The following is a 5,082-nucleotide window of genomic DNA, read 5'->3' as shown; positions in this document are numbered from 1 at the left end:
CGTTGTTCTTTCTTTTGAATTTTTTGGTTAAAAATGCTGTGTGAGCAAATAGTAGATATATGTTAAATAATGTACTCTAAATCGCTTCGCATTTCACCTGTATACTTTTTAATGCAGCCTTCTGTGAAGAGGTTCATACAAAAATCTGCTTTTCAAGCCTAGATCATCCACCACCTCACTCCTGGCGGATCTTAAAATAGTTTCAAACTGCTCCCATGAATAGTGTGACGGCCGCTGGCCTTTGTTTTGATATGTTTTAATTTTATATTACGTCATTAGTCACTTGGGATTGCGTCTCTCATTGTCTTCAGTGTATTCGATTTTATTGCGTCTTTTGTATGTCATCTTCGTATTGTTTATAATGTATATAATTAGGTCATTAGGGAATTGTAGAATTTTGAGGCGTATGAATTAAATTGTAAACGAAATTTCTACATTTATGTAACAGTAGTAATGTTGTGTATGTGATGTGAAGTCCAATTTGTGGTGTGCTTGTTTTGGTGTCGTGGAAAACTTTTTTAGTTAGTATCTATTTTGGTTTGTATTTAGTCAGTAAACTTTTATTTCTATCCTATCTATGTTCTAATGTGTTTGCTTGTATAGCCCGGTATAGCCTTAGGTTAAGATAGCTTTAGGATAAAGTTTTTTCGTTTGTACATATTCTAAGAGTTTGTATTTTTTGTGTTTTAGCGTTTGGAATAGCAATCCAATCAGTGAAAATTATCGCACACCTTTCGTATCCTCCCAACGTCCCCTGTGGCCGTTACAGTAAAAAAGTTATCACCATATCGTATGCTTCGCATTGCTATCTCAACCGTTTCGTTTCGATTCTCGTTTCTTACCGATTCTCGTATCGTATCGAATCTCGTATCTAATTTCGTATTTAACCAGTTTGCAAAAACTGGTCTCGTATCTCGTATCCAATCGAATCTCTATTGACTCGATTTCGTATCGTATTTAGTCGATTCCGGCCAAATCGACCTCGTATCCTCAAAATCATCAAATGTTGTTTTGATTTGAACTCGTATCGATCTAATCGAATTTCATCGATTCTATCGAATCCAATCGAATTTTATCGATCTAATCGAATTCAATCGGATTTTATCGATTTTATCGAATTAATCGAATCGAACCGATTTTCATGTCTCATCGATTCATATCGTTTTATCAAAAAAGCGACTCGTGTACAGTCGCTTTGAATCGAATTTATCGAATCCAATCGTGTTATCGATTTCTGTTCGCAATCGTATCGCACATATCGTTATCGTTATTTTATCGTTTTACATCCAGCCAGTTTTCTACCGTGTTCATTCACTCGCATTTCAATGGCGTCTAAACGCGCGGGCCGCGGCGTGCAGCACCGCCCAGTAACACGTGGTATATTGACACAGCACGCCCTTTGGCAAGAAGATCGCTTGAAACTCCAGAAAATCGTTAAAGAAAAGATTGCTAAAGTAAAGGCTATGTTAGAGATCAATTCAGAAGATGTCGAAGAAGGTTATGCAGAGTTAGAAAGATATTTCAAACAGTTGCTAGTGGCTCACACAAAATGTCAGATGTTGTTAGAACATGACGAACCGAAGTATTCTGACTTGGTCGAAAAGCTAGACAAATCAGTCCATCTTATCAAGAGAAGAATAATTGAAAGATCGTTGAATGGATCTGTTGGTCTCAGTAGTCAAGAACCAAGAACTCCACAGAACTCCACAGAACTTAGAACTCAACAAGAACAAGTGGGATCAAGAAAGCTAGAATCTGAGGCAGGTGCTATCAAGAACGCTCATCTGATGGAGTTAGCCAGACTCAAACAGCTAAAGTTAGAGCAACAGTATATCACGAAAAAGAGGCAAGCTCAAATCGAGGCAGAATTGATCGATAATGAACTCCAAATTGCCATTGCTCAGTCGAAGCTAGAAGTATTCTCCAAAACAGATCCATTAGTAGACATACCTTACGACATTCCATCAAATGAAAGCTATGTCAATGATTATGTTGTCAAGCACAGTACTCCTGCTGTCGATCATCCAATCAAGGTGCCACACCCTCCATCTCTGCCAAAATCTTACGCTGTTTCTTCTGCCAGTCTATCTTTCAGAAGACGATTGTCACCACTGAATAATGATGCTTTGTCTGTAGCTCCATCTCAGAGTATATCCGTCGCTCCACCTCTTCCAGTTTCTGGGTACACCCAAGGAAACCTGCCACGCCCTCAGGCTGCTTCAAACGACTTGTTAAATCACCCAATCAATTTATCAAAAAGGGCGTATACCATTCGAAACAATCCACAGAGTTCTTCTTCTTCACTTGCTGTGGCTGAGACCTCACCTCGTCATTCACCACAACGACCAGTGGACCAGACTTATGACCTGTTTTCACAGATGATGGGTTATCTTCAAGCCCCAGATGCTGATATCAGTCCATTCTATGGAAACCCCTTGAACTTCGAATTCTTCATGGCTTCTTTCCATGAGGCTGTCGAACGGAAAATTAGAGATCCAAAAGGCTGTCTTACAAGACTTCTCCGTTATCTGAAAGGTGAACCACACGAACTCGTCCAAGGATGCATTCATATGGCTTCAGATCAAGGATTCAAATATGCCAAGGAATTGCTGAAAAAACGTTATGGAGACCCATACAGAGTGTACAGCGAGTACATGAAAGAACTCAAAGAATGGCCAAAGATCAAACCAAATGACGCCCAAGCCTTCAGGAAATTTCATTCGTTTCTGATCAAATTCAAGTCAACAACAGATTGTCACAAGTCGTCAAGATCGAACAGTCCAGAAGTGCTTCAAACCCTCAGTAAAAAGATACCATCTTACCTGCAAAACCGTTGGGGAAAGATTGTTCTGAAGGTACGTAAAGTCGGTGGCGAAGCTACATTGGAACATTTCATTCAACTCATCGAAGATGAAGTTACGTTGGTGAATGACCCATTGTTTTCTCATGGTGCATTGAGTGACCCAAAGTCAAAGCCGGAGAAGAAAGGACCTTTCGTGAAGACTGGACTCAACAAAGTACCTCCTCCTCTGACAACAGACGTAAACTTAAGTGCATATTATGTGATCAAAATCATGACTTGGATGATTGTGCCAATTTCATCAAGCTACCTCCAAAGGATCGCCATGACTACGTATTCAACAAGCGACTCTGTTATTGCTGCTTGAAGCCAACAAGCAGTAAACACACAGCAAAGACATGCAACCGAAAGAAGAAGTGCACATCTTGTGAAGAGCTGCACCCAACAAGTCTACATGACTACTATGTCCCGCCAACAACGAAAACAGGACGTATTGCTTCTAATCTCGACGACTCGATTGGATTATGTGTCGTACCAGTCAGGCTGTTTCACAAAGACAGTCCAAATTTCGTAAAAACCTTTGCTCTTTTGGATAATGGGAGTCAAGGGACGTTTATCAACACTGATTTTCTACAAGAAATCGATGCTAGTAGTACCACCACTTCATTATCCATCAAGACAATTCATGGCGAGAAAACAGAAAGATGCAGGGCTGTCGATGACTTAGTGGTTTCACCTGTTCATGATGATTCCATCCGTATTCACCTCCCTCGTACATACAGTCAATCAGACTTGCCCGTTGACGATGAAGATGTACCAACAAAGGAAAGATTGATCCAGTGGAAGTACCTACAGCCAATTTCAAGTTTCCTTCCTTCTTCAAGTCAACACATCAAAGTTGGGCTTTTGATCGGAAGCAATTGCCCTCAAGCCCTTGAACCATTGGAAACCATTGCTAGTCAAAAGAATGGTCCATTCGCATATCGAACAAGATTGGGATGGTGTGTTTCAGGACCAATCAATTCCTCCAATTCGAGCTCGAATACACAAAGATTATCAGTCAATCGAACCGGTAGGCCTACCGAAAAATCGTTTTCGTGTTTTCGTAACCAAACAAAAGTCAAGGAGGTTGATCTTAAAGAAATGCTACTCACTATGTACAGACACGACTTCAATGAAGCTCCATCTTCTGGCCTTGCAAGTAATGATGAAAAGCAGACGTGTTTTTCCCAGAACGACAAGAAGTTTATGAAGATGATGCAAGAAGAAAGCAAGTTCGTAGATGGTCAGTATGTGTTACCATTACCATTTCGAGACCGAAACACTAATGTTCCAAACAATCGTGGTCAAGCTGTTAAAAGAGCCATTTACCTCAAGAAGAAATTGACAGCTAATGACAAATTTCTTCACAGATTACCAAGCCTTCATGAAGACCATCATCGATAAAGGCTATGCAGTACCATGTCAAACTGAACCTAATGATGGTAAGACTTGGTACATCCCCACACCATGGGGTTTACCACCCCAGGAAACCTGACAAGATTCGTGTCGTGTTCGACTGTAGTGCCAAATTCAAAGACATATCTCTAAACTCGATGCTGCTACAGGGTCCTGATCTCACAAATCAACTTGTTGGCGTACTGTCCAGATTCAGAAAAGAGCCAGTTGGATTTTTCGGAGACATCGAGAAGATGTTCTACAGAGTCAAAGTTCCTGATGATCAACAGGACTTCTTGAGATTCCTTTGGTGGAAAGATGGAGACTTGAACTCAGAACTGAAGGAGTACAGGTTGACTGTTCATCTACAAGGTGCAATTTCATCTCCAAGTTGTGCCAACTTTGCTCTTCGAAAGACTGCAGACGACAATTCAGAAAAAATACGACCCAGAAGTAACATCGATTCTGAAAGAAAGCTTCTATGTGGATGATCTACTGAAATCCACGACCACTGAGGAGAAAGCAAAACAGCTATTATGGGATACCAAAGCACTTTGCAATGATGGTGGATTCAATCTTGTGCAACTTGGATCTACCTCAAGAGCAATCATTGATACAATTCCAGTTGAAGACAGAATGAAAGGAATCAAAAAACCTCGACTCATCCACATCAACCTTGCCAATAGAAAGAGTGTTGGGTGTGTCTTGGTGCATCCAAAACGACGAGTTCAACTTCAGAATTGTTCTCAAAGACAAACCATTAACAAGGCGTGGTATATTGTCATCAGTAAGCTCAATCTACGATCCACTTGGATTTGCAGCACCTGTCATGCTGCTCATCAAAC

General features: G+C 40.6%; 1 long non-coding RNA gene across 1 annotated transcript; it reads left to right on the top strand.

Annotated features, from left to right (window-relative positions):
- Positions 1 to 225: 225 nt before the first annotated feature.
- On the top strand, positions 226 to 720 carry LOC136810830 (uncharacterized). Its single transcript, XR_010847163.1, has 2 exons — positions 226 to 521; positions 691 to 720. It is a non-coding gene; the product is annotated as an uncharacterized lncRNA (long non-coding RNA).
- The last annotated feature ends 4,362 nt before the right edge of the window (positions 721 to 5,082 follow it).

This window comes from Clytia hemisphaerica, unplaced genomic scaffold, assembly GCF_902728285.1.
Source record: "Clytia hemisphaerica strain Z4C2 unplaced genomic scaffold, Clytia hemisphaerica genome assembly, whole genome shotgun sequence".
Classification (NCBI taxonomy): Eukaryota; Metazoa; Cnidaria; class Hydrozoa; order Leptothecata; family Clytiidae; genus Clytia; species Clytia hemisphaerica.
The sequence above is the reverse complement of the archived record's forward strand: the minus strand, read 5'-3'. Positions and strand labels throughout refer to the sequence as shown.